The sequence below is a fragment of the Euprymna scolopes genome, chromosome 6 (assembly GCF_053919585.1).
Source record: "Euprymna scolopes isolate OS-2025 chromosome 6, ASM5391958v1, whole genome shotgun sequence".
In the NCBI taxonomy this organism is placed as follows: Eukaryota; Metazoa; Mollusca; class Cephalopoda; order Sepiida; family Sepiolidae; genus Euprymna; species Euprymna scolopes.
In genome coordinates, this window is record NC_136487.1 from 156,162,165 (window position 1) to 156,182,713 (window position 20,549).

At 32.3% G+C, this 20,549-nt stretch overlaps 1 protein-coding gene and 1 pseudogene across 24 annotated transcripts in view; one reads left to right on the forward strand and one right to left on the reverse strand.

Moving 5' to 3' along the window:
* Positions 1–20,549, forward strand: part of LOC145278069 (uncharacterized) — a 373,119-nt gene that overhangs the window by 292,615 nt on the left and 59,955 nt on the right. For 19 of the 24 annotated variants that reach the window (XR_013868326.1, XR_013868317.1, XR_013868318.1 and 16 more), the window contains one exon: positions 1–3,315. This exon is cut by the window's left edge and continues 277 nt beyond it. The gene's annotated coding sequence lies outside the window, so the exon portion shown is untranslated. The remainder of the gene's footprint in view (positions 3,316–20,549) is intronic. The other 5 variants (XR_013868312.1, XR_013868313.1, XR_013868311.1 and 2 more) reach the window with 1 other exon arrangement.
* LOC145278433 (U2 spliceosomal RNA) lies at positions 8,764–8,902 on the reverse strand (annotated as a pseudogene).

Sequence of the window (20,549 nt, forward strand, 5' to 3'; positions counted from 1 at the left end):
ACAAACCCGTAGCTCTGGACTTGTGTTGAGGTTAGGTCACAAGCTCACGCTTATGGGTCAGTGTCGCTATGGTAAGTGAAAAGTTAGTAGTTACATTGTCTATTACATGGTGGCAGCTGCTGCTGCTGCTTGAATTCCTGATTGGATTAAATGTACTACTGGATGAGCACTATAAGGAACGTATATAAGACGTGTGGCTCCTTCTCCCCCCCCCCCCACCTTCATCATCCAAAGAAACAGAAGATTGACAAAGAAACAAAAAAAAAAAAAACAGCACATGCTATTATTCACTTAATGATAGTCTCTATTGCTTTCCTTTTTTTTTGCTTATCTCATCGTCGAACTTTGATTATTTCATTGTTTGAAAATATTTCTCTCTTTTTTTTTCTCTCTCTCTCGTTGCAGTTACAATTATGTAATAACTCATTGAATAACCAGAATGAATTTTTCATTTTCATATCCGAATGCAAAGATTGAAAGCTTGTGTTACATGAATTAGGGCATTTTTTGTTGTGATTCTCTTTGTATTTGAAAATGACTGATTCTGTTTAATGTAATCTGACACGATAATATGCTATCTACTGTGTTATTAGGCATTTTAAAAAGACAAATAATTTTTCTTCTTTCATACTAAAACAATTCTACAAAATACAAGTAAAATGTATTACAAATTATATGAAAATTATTTAACTTTATTTTCTGATATTATACATCAGTATAAAAATATACATACATTTTATACAATCCCTTTTCAAAATTACATATTGAAGATATTTTTTTATAATGCGTTCAATTGATACACACACATAAATATAGTAAAAATTGGAAGTGGATTAAATTAGCCATTTATTTAAAGGTATTACCATGTAAACAGTCAACAATAAAGCAGCAAGGTGTGTGTGTAATATATATAAGATGACAATGTTACTATATAACATTGTCATCTTATTTTTTGCTTGGCGTAAATTCAAGAACATGGTTTACAATAATAAACAGATTTGAAAGATGAGTTATTTATAGTTTCAGCTTTCTCTTAGTTGGGTTTGTTGGTCAAGTTGTTAAAATGACACCTGCGACAGGTAGTTACTTTTTCTGAGGCACAGATTTGAATTCTGTACAAATTTCAGGCTTTTTTTTACCATTGCATTTCGCAGCCCCATAGACTAAATAATTATTCTCAAACAATGTATAAAAAAAAGAAGTCCATGAAATAAATAATATATTGACTGATATGTATAAACGTATGTATATTTCTCCAATTTTAACTTTGAATTTATTTTCAATTAAATATTACCAAGTTCCCACTACCATTTATTTTTTGTTCGAGCCCATGTTAGTCTGTTTTGTTATTTTAACTGCTCGTACTGTTCTGAGTATTGTGCCTATTTGATACTCAATAAGACTTGATTCTCACCATGTCCTACCACCAGACTGAGTTTACCTTTTTTTTTCTTTTTTTTTTTTTTAAATAATGTCAGCTACTCTCTTTCTTTCTTTTTTTTCCTTTGCCCCCCCCCACTCCTCCATTCTTGCATGTGAAAAACTGAGCTGAGAACAAGAAAGAAAATGTTTATGACCCCAGCCTGAGGTAGTAGGTTGTATAGTTAAGAAATACACCATTTCAAGGAGAACTGTACAACCTTCTAGCTTTCCCTGGGGCATGAATGAGCAACACTTACGCATGCACAGTTGTTCTGGCGTTTCCTCCTCAACATTGCTGGACGCATCAATGTTCGGCCACCTTCCTCCAAATTTTTTTTTATCTCTTATTATTTATTCTACTTATTGTTATATAACCTTGCACAGCCTTTTACCAAAAAGGCTGGCCACCCTTCTCAGACATAAAAAAATAAAAGCTTATTTTAACAATTGAGCTTGATCTTGGTGGAGGATCTGTTGAAATCTCTTACACAAAGCAAAAGAGGCCGCAATTGCTACTCGTATTGTTTGTTTGCTTTTTTTGTTTTTATCTAATTGTTTTGAATCCATAAAATCTAAGAAATGCATTCATTGTTTTTGTTTTTTTCTTCGTCTAAATAAGATAAATAAAATGATTGCTTAAACTGATTTTAATCAGTTTTTCTTCTCTCATGAACTTACAGGACATATATATATATATATATATATATATATATATATATATATATATATAGTAAATAATAAAGATAATTATGCAAGCACTGCAAAAGTGTATAATTTAAAAATTTTAGTAAAATTTTTTGTTGTTGTAAAATTAAATACTATTCCTTACATGTTACAATAGGTCATTTGTTATGTGAATGTTGCTTTAGTTTTTTGGTTGCTTTTGTCAAAGCGATGTTTTATTTGGTTTATAATCCTGATCATTTTTATAAAAAAAATCTATTTTCGCAAAAAGTGCGGATTTTATAAACAATTCTCAATTTTTACAAATGTTTTGCTGATCATTAAAAAGCTTTCCTAATTTGATACAAACTGCTTGACTATGAGGGTTGCTTTCTTTTAAAAAAAAAAAATAAAAAATAAAAGAAAAGCTTGCAATCTGATATAACACTTTATTCTAAATGTATTAAGTATTTAATTAAAAAATTAAATATTGGATCCAATATTGCAATGCATTTGTGTTGCTTGAATAAAAAAAATTCATTGGTATGGAAAAACTTTTTTTCAAATTCTGTTGAACTCGTTTGCTTTCAGTTGCTTATCTTTGGAAAAATAATTATAATTTTGTCAACTTTTTTTTTTTTTTTTTTTTTAGCCGCTTTTTTATAAATCCAGCTTTTCAGTATTTGTTGTGGTGAACTTGTGATATTGACCAGTCCTTTATTAGTTTTGATATCATTTGATATAGTGATATAGATTTCCCTCGATTTCTGAGAACAGTCAATTTCATTTAAATTTGTAATCTTAAAATAAACACTCAACTTGTAAAAATGAAGAAAAATTATGTGTAAGTAATTCTACATTTGAAACTCTTCATATTACAATTCAGATTCAATGTTTGTAGTTCAAATGTTTCTGTATGCTTTAAGATTTAACACTGAATTTAGTAATGTTACAATATTACATTAATTCTATAATTTGAATAAGTTTATACATTTTACATTATTTCTGGTTTTTCTTCTGTGTTTTTATATTTTTTTACCAGCATCTCTAAAACGTCTGTTAGTCTTTTACAATACAGAAACAAAACTGGTTAACCCTGATGCTTTGAACTACAAGTTTTCCTGATTTGAAAAAAAAAGACTTTGTTCAAACTGCTGTGTATACTGGTTCAACATTTACATAGACTCAAATGATATTGGTGCCTGCCCTACAAGATTTCCACTATTCATAGTAAGTATAATGCACACACATTGTTTTCATCTTGAATGTTATTCTCACAATGTTTCGGTCGATTAATTTCAAATCTGCACAAAATTTGAAACTGAACCCTTTATTTAATTCACGGGTGTAGGATGCTCTAAATCCATCAACCATAACCAAGTAGAAGTTTTAAATAATACACAATTGAACCTTCAACCTCCAGAAAAGTGTCATTTAGAACTGACTTTATCTGTTATGTGTCATGGATTATCTAAAGGATTCTGTTTGAAATTCTATACATATTAATAAGTTTAACAAGATACACCTGAAAAAAGATTAGAGATTACATCGGCCGAAACATTATCAGAATAGCACTTGAGATGAGAACAGTAGTTTGAATAATACAAATTATGAATCCTGATCTCAAAAAATTCAGAAACATAAAGAATATGCATACATTATACATTCTCCCTCTCTTGTCGTAATGAACATATTTAGAATGAAATATTTGTAATATATTCTTTTTTATTTTTTTCATTATTAGAAATTAAAAGAAAAAATTGTATTTGCATTTTGTGTTAGCAAAGAAAAAACTTGTGTTATCCACAATTGAATGGAAAATATGTTGCATAGCATATTAAATTTTTATTTTTTTTACATTTATAATATTCCGTTTAGGGTTTGCCAGTGGGAGGGGGTAACATGTTGATTTATTTTTCTTAACGAATTGTTATTTTGTCAATTTATGTGAAGAATTGTAAAAAAGACCAAAACCATTTAAATTTTGCTTGTATATCATCAGTGCTTCAAAAGTTACAAAGATTTAAGCATGAGCCAAATTTTTATTTTTTATTTTTGTTGGACATTTTTCTTTAATAAATCCTTTTAAAAAGTAAACCAAGATATAGACCACATTTTGAGAAATTCAGTAATTTCTCAAATATTTTTATACAATTCTAATGAAACTTGGTACTTTTTTCTAAAATTATGTGCTCTTTCCGATTGTTATAATTAGATTTTATGTATCTCCTTACGTTAAGCCATCAATTATAAATAAGGATCTGTAAATTTCAAAGTTTCTAAAACTGGTGCATTGTATCATACAGATTGTGAATCTATTCATGAATGTATTCACTTGTTTAAAAACATCAGAAAGATCCTTCATGACGACCTCTATTAAAAAAATTAACCAAAAGGATTATGGGTTATCAAATATGGAAACCTCATTTAAATATTTTTCCAAATTTTTATTTTTAAAGAAAAAGAACATCTTGAATAAAAAAAGGAAATCCTACTGTTTTAAGCAATTATATCATTCGAAACTTCGTTACTAGTGCAAAGTCTTTTAGCTTTCAGAATATTAATATTATTACAAAGGAAAAAAGAACGATAGAGAAAAAAAGAGGAAGATAAAATAAAGAACAGACACAACAATACTAAAGTGTCGCCATTACTGTTATTATTGATACTACTACAGTATGTTTACATTTAGTATTTCACATTGGCAACTTTTTATTCAGAACAAATACTTTTAAAAAATCTTACATGCTATTAAAAATTATTAAATGGGCGCCCGGTATTGCCCGGATGTTTGGATGTGTATGTTGAACAAAAAAAAAAAAGTGGTAGTAGGAAGGCAGGCTCGAATCTGTACCGCAAAGGAGGAAAAGAACGGGGTAAACCCTAACATTTATGCTGTTACGACCACCGTGAAACCGGAAGCAACATTTTTTAAAATGAAGGCTAGACAATTTAAAGGAGAGGATAACTTTCAAAAATATCGGCAAAAAAAGTGACCCCCCCCCTCCCCTGTAGAAAAGTGCCTAGTTGAAGGGGAAGATATTAATGTTTTTAGCCAATTTTTCCATATTTGTCGTATGAAAAATCGAACTTTCAAACGATACTGATCTTGGTAAAATCCGTCACCTTTATTGAAAGTTTAAGGCAGACATGCAAACAGACATACATACATATATTTATATATTGGTAACTAAAAATTTTCGCCCCAAACTAATGAAAAAGCTTGCCCTATCTCTGAATACCCTTTATGTAAAATTTCAAATATTTAGACCAGAAATTGTCTGAGTAATTTGGAAGAGACCGCAGAGGTAAATATTTTTAAAACTTTGACCCCTTAAAATTTATTGTTTTGGGCTCAAATCAAGTTATTAAGTTAGATCCATGTCCAAGGAACCTATATCTAAAATTTCAAGTGCATAGACCCAAAATTGTCGGAGGAGTTTGGTAGAGTTCTTAAAGGTCAAATTGTTGAACTTTGACCCCTTAATCGCCAAATTTCTGGCCGAGACCAGATCACAAAGATTTTCCCAAATCTCAGTAACCTGTATATCAAATTTCGAGTCTGTAGACTTAAAATTGACAAAGTTATTGCGTAGGGAAATGTACACAGGCACGTTCACTTTTCTATATAGATATATATCCAAGTATGCAGACTAATATATGAGGTTGACAAGAAAGTTCTTGCAGCTTTTAATTTTTAAATCCTGATGAACATATTTCGGCTCAAACAAAAATTTATTGATCGAAGTAAGCACTATCAGAATCAACATACTTTTGCTAATGCAAAACAAGTGTATTTATGCCAGTAACGTAAAAATCTTGCATTCTGGTGGTGATGAAATTGCTGAAGGCATTTTTGATATCACTTAGGGTTTTGAAGCATTTCTTATGCAGAAAATATGTCAAGATACTTGAAAAAGTGGTAGTCAGTGCATGAGAGGTCTGGAGAGTATAGTGGATGAGGCAGTTTTATAGCCTAATGTGTTCAACTTCTGCAGGGTTGGTTTAGCAATGTGCGGTTGAGCATTGTCATGGAGGAAAATTAGGTCTTTTCTGTTGACTAATATTGTTGAAGTTTCTGATGCATTTCATCCATTTGTCAACAGTACTTCTCCGCTGTAATGGTTTTTGCCTGATGGAGGAGACCGGTTGCAAACCACCAAGCAGTCAGCATAACCTTTTGGTGCAATCATGGCTTTGTGAAGTGTTGTGGAGCTTTGTTAGCATATAATCACCGAGCTGAATGACGCTGGGTGTTGTAAAGAACCAACTTTTTATCACAAGTCACAACACGGTTGAAAAACGGGCCCTTCCTGTTGTGTAAAAGAAGGGAAGATGACACTTTATAACAGCATTTCTTTTGGTTATTATTCAATTCGTGAGGCACCCATTTATCAAATTTTTTTGTCTTTCTAGTCTCAAATGATTGGAAATCACTGTATACATTACATCTAATTCAGAAGCAAGTTCTCGAACAGTTGTGCGTGGATTGGCTTCAACTAACGCTTTTAATTTAATTGATCACTACACTCATCTTCAAGACTTGTTGCTGCCACAAAATTTCTTAAACCACCATCATGCTTTGCATTCAGTATTGGTTCCTGGGCCAAACACTTTGTTGGTATCGCAAGCTGTTTCAGCAGCTTTTCGGTCTAGCTTCTATTGAAATAAGAAAGTTATGCGAATTTGCCTTTATTTTTTGTCTTGTATTCAACATTGTGAAAAGAAGACATCATTGTTTTAAAACAATTGTAATTGAAATGATTAGATAGAATGAAAAACACTCTTTGAAATGATATATAAAGTGAAGATATTACAAAAACTTATTTGAAATTAAAAATTCCACAAGTTCTCAACCTAACAGATTCAGATTATCATAACTGTATATACTTTATCTTCAAAACCCTACAAGTAATTTGTGAACAAACTAAAAAACACCAACTACAAGTTTATCATAAAGATTCACATATATATAATTAATTATTGAAATTTTAAAGTACACATTTTATATAAAAAAAAATTGTAATTTTATAAAATTACAATTTTTCAAATAAAAGCTACAACTTGCAGCCATTTTAATACAATCAAAGAATGATTTATTATAAATTAAGTTAAAACTTTTTTCCAGTAAATATATACACAGAATTGTCTAACATAGACATTACACAACACCTAATAAATATAATCACTTAATAATTTTGCATTGCTTTTCTATTTATAATCATGAATTCATTCTACAAAAGATAACCACCACTTCCTTTTCATCTAAATAATGTTATACTCCATTTAAGAGAGGTGAACCTTTTATTAGATCACTAACACTTGTTGAGCTCTTTTCCAGAATCACCCCTATATTTAAAAAAAAAGAAAAAAAAAATTCTGTATGGTGTACGTACCTGTGCTTAAACGAAAATCATATTCCAAAATCACGTAAATTGACCAAGTAGGTTTATTTTTACAAAGAAAATCATTTTTAAATGATTATATTACTACATAAATCTAGTAAGTATGAATGATTGTTATCTCCGCAATGTTGGGTCCAGAGGTGGATGTTCTGTTCTGGGCATGCACTCATCCACTACTTCCCTGCCCCGGCGCTTGACGTTTCAGGCAACTACTATGGATATGTCAAGAATAAATTCTTGGCAAGCTGCTATAAGATCTGGTGCCAAAAGATCCTGCCAGCAATACACAGACTTCCTGAACTGTAGAAGACTGAAGCGCCTTGCCAATCGTCGTCCTCGACGTTAAGGGCCTATGATGATGATGATGTATCTCCCTTGTTTTGATATTTTTTTGATTTTTTTTTTTTTATTATTATAGTGGATGAGATAGTAACTTAAGCACTCATAAAATGATATTTTCTTATTTACAAATAAAACGATCAATTTATCTTATTTTGGAATAAGGTATTTTAATTTTGTCACAAGTACGTACATTATACAGATTTTTCTTTATTTTTGTTTTTTCATATAAGGGGAATTCTGAGCAAGGCCTCCTGTTAATATCAATATCTACCTGATGTTGCCTGGGATTCATTCGTTGGCTGCACAATTTTAAAATTATAAAGGAAAAGAGCCGTTTTAATTTTTGTTTCATTTATTTCAATGATTATCATAAGAACATTTGAATTAAAAGGAAAAAAACCAGCTTAGAAATACAATAAATTTTTTAAAACAATGTGGAAGTCATATAGTAGTGAAAGACACATGAAGTGATCACAAAATATTTTATATTGAAGACAAAAAGATGAAAAAGAAAATGTTTAATAACTCTGAAGATAACTTATACTTTAAGTTGCAAAGATTTATCTCCCTTACAATAATTGAGTTATTTATATTTGTTGCCATTGTAACAATTTATAAACTGAATTTTATTTAAAAATAACAAAAAACAAGGCCGATAGCCATTAGTCGCGTGCTCTCGTGTAATGAATGAATGCATGCGTGAATGTAGGATTGACATGAAATTCTTAAAGATAAACTAAAATGACCAAAAAATGGGCTGAAATGACTTAAATAAATAAAAAGTAAATGACTTAGAATGACTTTAATGAACTTGATGAATTAAATGACCTTAAGAATGACTTGAATGCTTAAAAAATAACTGGAATCCTTCAAAAACAACTTGAATGATCTGGAGAATTACTTGAATGGCTTTGAGACTGACTGGTTGTAAAGTGGGTGATCATTTTACATTTAAATTAATACAGAAAAGTGATCCCCTACTTTATATTACAAAGTTACAAACATAAGTACAACATGTAGTAAGAACAGATACTACACTTTGATCTTGGCCAAAAGGCCAAGAAAAGGGTATTTGCTCCCCCACCGAGCAAATTAGGCACAAGGCCGATTTTTAATGTGAGGAGTGAAGGGGAAATGGGGACCAACTCCCTGGGGAGTAGGGGAGCTGGATAGTGACAATTGGTATGAAGGGTTGCCCCTACATTGACCAAGGTCTTATATGTGGGGTTTCCCCCACATATGGTCTTTGCTTGCAGTATCTGCCGGAACACATACTACACTTTGAGATATTAAATCCTTTATTCATGTTAAAAATACATTGAAAATCAACAATGAACAAAAAAATTAGGCACATGGCCAACTCAAAAGGGAGAATTGTGGGGATCATTGGTCATCCTTGTCACTCCAGAACAACAGACCTTTGATCTTAACCAAAAAGACCAAGCACAAAAGTGTTACAAGCAGACCGATGGAGGGACTTACAGAGTAGCTTGCATGCGACTAAAAATTGACACCAGGGGTATTTTGATATTGTTTGAAAAAAAAATGATGGAAAGAAAATAAATTAATTTAGGGAGAATCAAATTTCAATGTTCCAAATGCAATACAATTTCGGACTACATTCTAAAATTTGACCCAATATTAGATTTAGTTCAAAAGTAAAAATAAGGTATTAAATTCATAATTAGTAGTAACGAAAAATACTTTTAAAAAAAAAAAACAAAAAAAAAACAAAACGATTATTCAACATTAATTCTGTTTATTTTTACCTTCAAAATCAACCGAAATTTTTTAATCTTTTGGTTGATTTTGAAAGAAGTATCTTAAACTTGAATGCTTTCCTTAAGCCAGTGGTTCCCAACCTTTTTTTATGGCAGCACACTCTTGAGTTTATTTAAATTATGGTGGCACACCTATCATAAAAAATTAGTAGCCTTTTTGCAATAAAATAAAAAAGATTAGGAGAATTTTTATTCACATAAATCAACATACCCTGTATTGAATATCTGGTATAAAATTGTGAATATCAGTGAGACTGTTATGCCTGGTGTTTCTTAACTACTGCTGCAATATGTGAGTGAATATGAGAGAGAGAGAGACATCTTCAATATTTGAAATCTTTCACAATTTTTTTTTTATTAATGCTTAGGTAAGACATTCCCAGTTCACATAGGTACAAACTTGAGAATTGCAGTAAGATTTTAATTACATTTTTACTTATTTTAAATTGAATGGTGTCATCATGATTAAGAAAATAAATGTTTTTATTAAGTAAAATGAAATTAAATGGTTTCTAACTATTATCATGGCATACCAGTAATCATTCTGTGGCACAATAATGTGCCATGGCACAGTGGTTGTGAACCACTGCCTTAAGCAGCCGAACGCAACTAATCAAGAACTGATAACCTTATGATATGTTGATTTTAATTGTGTGTTTAACAATGTTTCAAACTTAAATGTAACATACTGACTGATGGCTAGAATGTCACATCTAAAATTCACTGCTTGTTTAATGATGAAAATATTTCAAAATAAAGTATATGGCTGACAAAGAATTGCATAATGAAAACTTTTTCAATAAAAAAAATGTGATTAAGTGATAAAAAGATTAGTAATAAGATTTCAAAATTATACGGAAAGGCATCTACCCTAATATAAAGGTTGGCTATCTGTGGCTTCAGAATGGTATATAGATGTTTTTTTTTTTATTTCTACCTCTTTTCTTTATTTATTGTTTTTTTTTTTTTCTTTTTTTATGAAATTACCACTCATCAAAGCCGAAAGGCCACTTGAGGATAAGGGTTTTAAATGATTTGGGTACAATTTATTTAAGAGAGTGGTTTAACAAGAATTTTACATTGGACTTGAAAATGACCATGTTGTAGTCAGCTGGGAAACGGTCCCATGGTATTGTTTCATAAATGCAAAGTTCTAGAAAAGAAACATTGCTTATTGAAGTTTTGTTTAGTTTTATATAGAGAGGGAAAGGGAAATTGACAGTGGTTGTAGATAGATGAGTTGTGAATCTTGTTAGCATTTTGCTTTCAACTCCTGAAATGATGCTCATTATCATCTGTATGTAATTAGACATTGTTATTTGAATATTTTATATGCTTACACAATACTTTTAATGTATCCACCTTCAACATTGAGGACAAGGTTCAGGTGTGATTGAAAGTCTCTTAAATTTTACCGTCTTTCGGAATCCTGACCCACATGTGATTAATGGAGGATTTCAGCTTATTGACAACTTTGTTCTCAATATGTACCAACATACTCTAATCCCCAAAATCTTCATGTCAGCTGACAATTATGACCAGAATTTGTTTGCCTCCAATCCACTTTTGCACAAATTTGTCTACCGAAAGCTGTAGTTTGCATTCTTGGTTATTTTTCTCAAAGCAAGTCTGTCATGCCCAAGATATGTTTGTAGTCAGCAGTAGTTAACCTGTAACTATACAGATGCCATCTCTGCCACATTTGAGACCACAAAGCTGAACATCACCAAAGAGACTGGTTGTAGACATGTAGCAACCGTAGAAAGATTCAGATTGAAATTAACAATGTGATCATTCAGCTTGTTCACAACTGAATCCACGATGAAAGAAAATGATAATGCGATTCCCATGATTTTTCAAATGTTTAAGATGATGACGATCTTCTCAACATTGCTTTTTCTTCAACAAGTATTACATTTGCATTTCCAAAAAACTTTCTTGCATGCAAACAGGTTGTACAAGTATTCTCATGTATTTTCTTTCCTTCTTCATTCTTGATGACCTTTAAGACTGGCCACATTTTAAAAAAAATTTTTTTTAACTCAATCATGTTGAGCACTGGATGATTTTCAAACACTTTTCTAACAGTAGATTGGTTGACAACTTAAATGCTGTTGATTTTTCAGACCTTCATTTTAACTGCAAATTTGTGGATGGTCATTTAACTTTTAATTGCTGGTTAATGTCTGACTTATTGTGACTTGCACAGAGGAGAGAAAATATTTCTGTACTTTTTCTTTCCATTATCCTGCACTATCACTATTTACTTGATATGTCACAGGACTTGAGCAAAATCATAATAAATTTTAGAAAAAATGGTGTACTTTGTTATAAGTCTACACAACTCTTAAAGTATAGTCTTAGTAACTGTTTAATCTATATTCTAAATCTACTAATAAACTTACTTCACTTTAGGTGTAATTTTGGTGCATTTCAGGAAACACAAGGGTTTTAAAGGATACTGTTTCTCTGACATCAACAATCAATACAATCAGATGATTCAGGAGCATGAGATATGTTTTTGTAAGTCATGAAAACTGTGTTGTCTGATTTTTGTCCGCCTGTCTAAAGACAAATGCAGATCAAGATGTTCATGTTGTTGTCGAGATGGTTAATACTTTTGTGAATGTATACCAAGTCACTTTCTAGATGTCAGAGTTTCAATTAATCTAATCCCAAGTAAATGAAGTGTTCAAAATATGACATGTCTGATAGAGGATGTTTGTTTGGTTGCACATTTGAATAAATTTCATTTGTAGTTTAATTACTTTATTTTCAGAACGTTAAACACAAGGTTAGGTGTGATTTCATTTGTAGTTTAGTTACTTTATTTTCAGAACGTTAAACACAAGGTTAGGTGTGATTTTGAAAAGCCAACACACTAGAGGAAACCTCACAACTATGACATTTTTTGACATGCTGGCATGGTTTTAAGAAATTGATTCCAAACAAATCAGTCTCTGGCCAGGTTTTTATTCATCCTTTTTTCTCCCTAGTCCATTCTTATCACTTCATCCCAAAGTTTCCTTGGCCATGAACTGGACTTGTTGCCTTAACTGTTCTACATCTACTCACCCAGGAACTCTCATTAATGCTTTCAATTTGAGCATATCTCCTTATACTGTCCAGATTTAATCTTTGCGGTCATCAGATCTAAGCTCGTCTTTCAGACCTACATTACGCATCCATTATATCATTCTTATATATTTCATGTAACACATGTCCTCAACTCTCGGGCTTCATTTTCATACATCGTCACACTGCATACTTATACCTTATAGTCTTCCTCTGGTTAACATTAGTAATACTCTGTTGGTTTGTAATAATACATTTTCTGAACTTACTCTATCCACTCATAAATTTTGTAATCACACAAGCATCTTCTCTATCCTGGGTTCCAATAGTATCGCCAATCTTCATCTTTTAAATATATTTTATCGGCATCTCTTTTGTTTTTATCCATCTCCATTGTCTTAAAATTCTTGCATATACATTGGTTATTTTCTCTTAATCTACCAATAATTCCACTGCACTTGTTGTGTACCCAATGCTTACAAACACAACAAAAGATTAAATTTTGACTCTCTACTTTCCACAAACTGAGCAGGAGAGCTTCCCAACCCTACAACCACAGATTATCACTTTGGTATTTGTAACAATCCCAGACCTTTACTTTTCATAGCATTTCTCCAAGTCTTTAACTTAACAAGTCTTTCATTGTTTGACATGCTAAAAAAATCTACAGCATTTCTTTTGAACAATGCTTCTAAGACACAAATAAAAAACAGTGGATTCTCTAGAGAATGTTGATGCACTCTGCTATTCTCACTTAAATGTGCTGTTAATTCTAACACAACGTAAGCATTTCTCTTCATTGCTTGAGCAACCCTCACCAGACAACCTTTCTTGGTCGAAAAACTTTCTCTACATCCATAAATGTAAAATGCAGGTTCTTCTTATGAAGCTAGTTTTCTTGAATTTGTCTCACTATAAATATAGCATCAGTGATACTTTACCAAGACATGAAACCAAAATGCATTTCATATATGCTTATCTAAGTTATTTGCTGGTCAATTATTCTTTCAGTCACTTTCAGGATTTGATTTATCAACTTTCAGCTTCAATAATTTCCTTCTATTGATTTCTTTACCTTTATTAAAATTAATAATTTACCATGTTCTCAGTCCTTCATAATAATCATTTGTTTTGTCAAATCTCTGATCATTTCAATGACAGTTTTAGCTGCAGTCTTCAACAGTTCTGCAACAACCTTCATTTTACTCAGTTTCTATCATTTATTTTTATAGTTGGACGGATATTACTTCTGCAACTTATAGATTTCCATGGTTCAATGGACATTCAGTATTCCACAATTTCTTAAAATAGTATAGCATTTTCAATTTCACACTTCCTGTAGTTGATCTTCAAACATGTCCTCACTTGGTCTTTAAACTAGTAATTTACATGCGCTTAGTTTAATCTCCATAACTTTCTCCTGCAGATAAACTTTCTTTCTACCTCATGAGCAAATAACTGGTTTATGCTGTGTCACAATTTCTTCACTAGGTCAATTGCTTTCACCTCTCATAAGCGTTTCTATGCTTTTTCGTATCAGCAGATAATTTACTTGAGTCTTTGCTTTACCAGATTCAAACATAAGATAACTTTTCTGTTTTCCTAAAAAGTGTTTGCAACCCACATGTCCATTGCAAGATCAAATTCTATAATTCTCACTCCTGTATTCCTATCATCATATCCATTTCCTCCCTGCATATCCTCAAAATCAAGATCTCACATGACCATTTAAATCCATAAAAATCTTTTCTATCATCATTCAAGCCATGTTGTGGTGCATAAACAGATATAGCCATGAAAATTTCCTCATTAAAAAGCAATTTGGTTTCACTTACACAATTAACTTCAGTCACTTTATTTACCCATCTTTCTGCAATAAAAATACTAACTCGTCACCTGCTCCCTTTTTATTTCCTATTCATCATAAATTTGGTATGCTTTCACATCATCATTCTAGCAGATTTACAGCCAATAACAAGTTTCTTGTACACAACATAATAAATTCTCTCAAGAAACTCAACAATCTCACCAGAACTTCCAGTGAAGGTTTCAGTGTTTAAATTTTAAACTACATAGCCTGCCTACAACCAAATTTTCTTGGAAGTTATTTCTTTATTTGAGGTGAGATTTTTATAGGTCGGATGCCGTTCCTGATGCCAACACAATGCAGTGATGAGAACCAGTGTTTTTATCAAGACATCATCTCTGCTATTCTCTACTAAGGCTACCCCCCCCCTTTTTTTTTTTCATAAAAATAATTAGCATTATTCACTAGTTCTGTGTTCAAAGAACTTCTTTTGTGAATATACCAAGAACAAATTCCAAATGCCTTCGTTGAGACGGGGATATGTAACCAGCATACTTGTACTAAGTACAGTTTTAAATCGCTATTAGCTTCATAATTAGTATGCCAAACTGATATTTAGTAACATGAAACGGTGATCAAGTTTTGTTTTCTTAGTATAATTGACCCTCATCCACTGCCTTCTAGTGTCTGCGTATTACAGGGGATAGGTGTCTAAAAGATCAGGTTTAATAGTACTGACAAGATTAGTGAGTTTTTTTATGACTAGCCACTTAGTTCGATCGGGCTTCTGCAACGTTCCGTCTAGTAAATGAAAATCTTGTTATAAATTTTCCTAATGTCTGTCTGTCTGTGGGTGTATGACATGGTTTATTTCAGCCTACAGTCAACCCACCCAGGCAAGTAAAGTACTGAAATGAAGCTTATGACCCAGCGGATGTTTTAGTGATATTTATATCCATGTTTGGTGTATGGAAATGTAAAAAAAATGTAAAAGTAACGATTTACTAAACAACGTTTTATTTACTGGATATTTTTCCGGTACAAGGACTCAAGTTTACCCAGCTGGGCAAACGTGGGTTCTTGTACTGAAAATAGGCAACTAGAAAACAGATTGCTCAGCTACCAGGATCTTATCCATAAACATCACAGCTTGCGACTCATGGTTAAAATAGCCCCATTGGAGAGAGTTTTACTCTTCTCTTAAAGTTCAGTGCGCATATTCTACAGCTAAGAAGGCATGTTGTTTTAGAAAAAATCAGTTTAATTATAAAAGTAAAAATGTGCGCTTATGCTGAAATGATAGTCACGGATAGAATGTTAACACATCATTCGATAATTCCTGACTTGATAAATAAAACGATTTTTTACTAAAAAGAATTCGACTTCATCAACATAGTCTCATTTTATTTAAATGCTTATCTAATAATTCTAATACTTTTGCAGAACAATTTGTTTAAGCCTAAAAAATATGCCTCAAGTTCAGCTATCAATTCTTCGTTCGAAACCAATTTCTTTTTCTGGGGTATTTTTTGAGGTCTGCAAATAGCCAGAAGTTGCTGGAAGCCATATCTGGAGAATAGAATGCATTTTGAAGTATAATTCATGTTTTATCATTGTTGTAAACGACTTATGACACTGTGCATTGTCTTGGTGAAAGCACATTCTTTCCCCCATTTGTGGCTGTTTTTAATGATTTTTATCCTTCAAATGCACCAATAATGCTGCAGGATATTCATTATCGATGGTTCTTCCTTTAATCAGTGAACAAAATTTTCTGGTTTAGAAAAAATGCATGAGTAGCTCCAATGGCCTTTCCGGGTAGGGACGTCTCAGGCAATTAGCAATAAACTAACCTCTTTTCAGAAGCTAAAGCCTGGGAGGATGGACCTACTAGAATTGAACAGAACATACCTTAGGCCAACAGCAAGAGAACCATTGTCTGATTGATTTTTATCATAATTCTACGATAGAGCATTTCCATTAGTATGGTTATCATTTAGATTTTACTGTTGCTTGGCATATTATTTGGATTTTAATTATTTTATGTTTCCGTTGGTTGATAAAGATTAGTTTGAAATGTTTTATTTAAAGTACCGTATTATTTTAACCATAATTTTGAGTATTTTTTTATTTTTTAATTGTAAAGGATTTTGCATCGGCTCATCTATTGTCTTTAAGCTGTGCATTTTCTCCTTAACATTGTTTTGCTTTTGAACAAATTGTTTGAGAACAAAATCCTTTGTTGATAATAAAACAATATTGTTTGATGATGAAGCAATATTTTTCTTTCTTCCTCTTTTAGTTTAAATTACACTCGGCCAATTAAAAATTAGATAAAATAAATTTGAATTTATCTTTTGTGTGTGTTAATAACATTTAAATATACAATGTAAGAGAGTGAAGATGTTGGATGACAAGTTACTGGTTCTTTGTCATCAGCATAATGTTTACGCATGAACAGACTGAAAACATTCTGTCTTGTAATTTCACACATTTACTAATACAAACACTGACAGTTTAAGTAGTGCAATTAAAAGCAGATGATAGAAACGATATATCAGGATTAATTAGTAGCATTTGTGACGTGTGAGTGTAGACGTCACATTAGTAGTCTACCCCACTCTCCCCAATGTTTTACTTCTACATGCGCAGCTGCCATTGCTCAGAGGCAACATGCATACCATAGATTTATCTGGCATAAGTCCTGTACAAACAGATAAAAATTTATAGAAGCTAGAAATAATTGCAAGAAAGAAGTAGCAACAGTTAAGAGTAAATACACTGAAACCACCAGGAAACGCATTGAAGCGCAACAATTAGGAACTCGTGATTTCTGGAAAATCTACAACAGTGTAGTAAATAATGGACAATTGACAATACACCCACTATCAAACAATCACGAGGTTGTTTGCACAGCAACTGAAAAAGCTAACATGCATGCTTCTCCATTCAGTTTGCCTCAAACTCTACCTTGGACCCAGCAAGCCATTCCCTCCCTGATTTTCCTCTGCGGACAGAAACCACGCTAGATGATCTAAAGATCACACCCTCCCAAGTACATGATATTATAAAAAACCTAGACACCTCAAAAGCATGTGGACCTGACCTCATCCCAGCTGTGCAATTAAAAAAAAATGCTCTGCTGAAGTCGCTCCTGTTCTCTCTAAACTCTTTAACAAATGCCCTAATGAATCTTACTTTCCTGGCTGCTGGAAAACTGCTTCTGTGATACCAGTTTACAAAAACTGGTGAAAGAACTGACCCAGTAAATTATACCCCAATTAGCCTCCTCCCTCTTTTCACCAAAATATTTGAGTCCTTAATTAAGCTGCTAAACTTCTTTCAGACCACCAATAAAGATTTAGGCAAGCCCGTTCTACTGCAGATATTCTAACTGTAATCTCTGAACGTTTATATCAAGCACTGGATAAGGCAGGGGAGGGCAGTAGCCCTAGATATATCTAAGGCTTTTGACAGGGTATGGCACGATGGTCTTATGAAAATAAAATCCTATGGTATTGCTGGACGAATGCTTAGCATAATTAGATCCTTCTTGAATGAGAGAAGAATCCAGGTTGTCCTCGGTGGGCATGCGTCCAAAAAATTTGATATAAATGTGGATGTACCTCAGGGATCGATCCTTATTTCTTATATTCATAAATGACTTGCCTGATAAAATTGTCTCTGAGATGGGTATATTTGTTGACGACACCACGTTCTATAGCAGGCACGTAGGGAAAACTAATGAGCACACATCTAAGGTAATGGCCGAAACCCTAGAGGAAGATCTTCAGTCTGTAGTGGAATGGGGTCATAAATAGATGTTAACGTTCAACGCTGCCAAGACAAAGCTAGTTTCCTTTAATAATTACATGAAACTTTACCAACCACCAACAGCTATGACTAGAGATATTTTACCTAAGAGCACTTTGTTCAAGCTCCTTGGCTTAACGTTCACAGGAAACATGAGTTGGAATAGATACATTGAGATCATTGCTAAGGCTGCGAAGGTGGGATCTCTCTATCGTGCTAGGAAGTTACTTACGCCTGAAAGTATCCTATACCTCTACAAAGCCACCATTCGCCCATGTATGGAGTACTGCTGTCACATTTAGGCTGATGCATCTGCTACTAGTTTCTCGCTCCTGGACAGGGTCCAAAAGAGAGTCACGAACCTAATAGGTCCTGAATTGTCATTTAAACTTCAGCCCCTGTCCCACCAACGAAATGTTCCATCCCTCTGCCTGTTTTACAAGTATTGTAATGGTGGATGCTCTGACGAACTACAAGCACTTGTACCCCTTCAACAAAAATACCCCTGACAAACAGCATCCCTACATAGTTGAGATCCCTAGATGTAAGAAAGCCTTTTACTCTGATAGCTTCTTCCCTAGAACGGCAGGACTTTGGAATTCTCTCCCGGTTTCCTGCTTTCCCAACTGTACTGACATGCAGAAGTTCAAGTGTAATATGAACAGACATCGTGCTACTAAACTCCCTACATAGTACCCCTGGAACTTAGGTCCCTGATAGTAGCCCCTACATCAAAGTGGCAACGTGCCTTGTTTGGAGTGAAAATGTAATAAAAATTTTTTTTTAAATATGACAATCCAAAACTAGTTTTTCAATGAAGACATACGCAACTCAAAGCTGGTTTACAGCTGGATTTTCTAAAGCTGTTTTACATTGGCTTGTGACTGAGACAATATGCTATATAATTAAATGAAGAACAGTGTGTTCTAATTAACAATACGTTATTTAATTGACGAGCATAGCGTGTTTGAGTTGAAATAGTTTTGTTAAATCTTTATAGAAATTTAGTTAGCATCTACACACACAATGAACAGTTCAAAACTATGCTTGATCACACACGTGTACACACACATACACACATGTGTTCATACACATACACACATGTGTACACACATGTGTGTACACACACTCTTATGTTTTTTTTTCCATTGTTCATCATAAATATATAGTTTATATATATATGTACATTGGTCCTTTGTTATCTCATTTTGATGTCAGAGTAGAGAACACGCATATTTGTCCTCCACACATCCATTTTTGATTAAAATCAGAAGTGATTAATAATGGCAATATTGGAATTGTTAAACGGCATTAAAATTTGATTTTGGTTGGCACTATAATATCATTGCAGGAAACTCTCCTATGCTAGGTAAAAATAATTTGTTAAATGAATCGTGGGCAAGAAAGTATTGTTTCGCATTGAAATAATTCAAAGAATGTGAATATGCCATAAAATTAGCCATTTTAGAATTCATTACAGAATCTACTTTGGTAAAAACTTTTTATAAAGTTGACGAGAACATAATTCTTTAAATTTTTACATTTTGTCGCTTTTAGCTCTTGTAGATGTAAGGAAATTTCACATCTCACAATAGTTTAGTGACTACCATCTTTTTATAAACTTCTATAAATAACATGTAATTTACTTTTAAACATGTATATGCACTAGCACATCTATACCCTCTCCAATTGCATATTTTTGCTTGCTTGCAAATTTAAAGTTTACTTTAAAATCAAAATCAATGAATTGAATGCTAAAAAAGTACAAAATTTAAAAAAAAAATGTTGCTAGTTAAATGATCTTTTCACTTTAATTACTTTCTTACGGTATTTCTATTTTTTTTTTTTTTTTTTACATTGTTATATGAAAGTACAGATTGTTTTTACAGATAATGGAAAGTGTTACTTTCTTATAGGATTTTTATTTTGAATTAATTTTTATGGTATTTGTGTTTATTATATTGTTAGGAACAGAAAAACACAATAAGAAGTCTTATAGGGAAGACGTTTCAGCATGTGTTACGGGTACACAAAATCTTTTTTACAGAAAAAAATGCTTTAAAATACGTTAAAACTTAAAATAGTTATCCAGGTTGCCTTTAGTAACATTTATTGATTTTTTTTTTTTTTTTTTTTACATTTATTTTTTTTTATTTTTACATTTATTTGGCCTCTTTTTGTAAATTGTTGGCTAAAATTGCAAATTCATAGGCAAACAACTGCCTTATTATTTTAAGAATG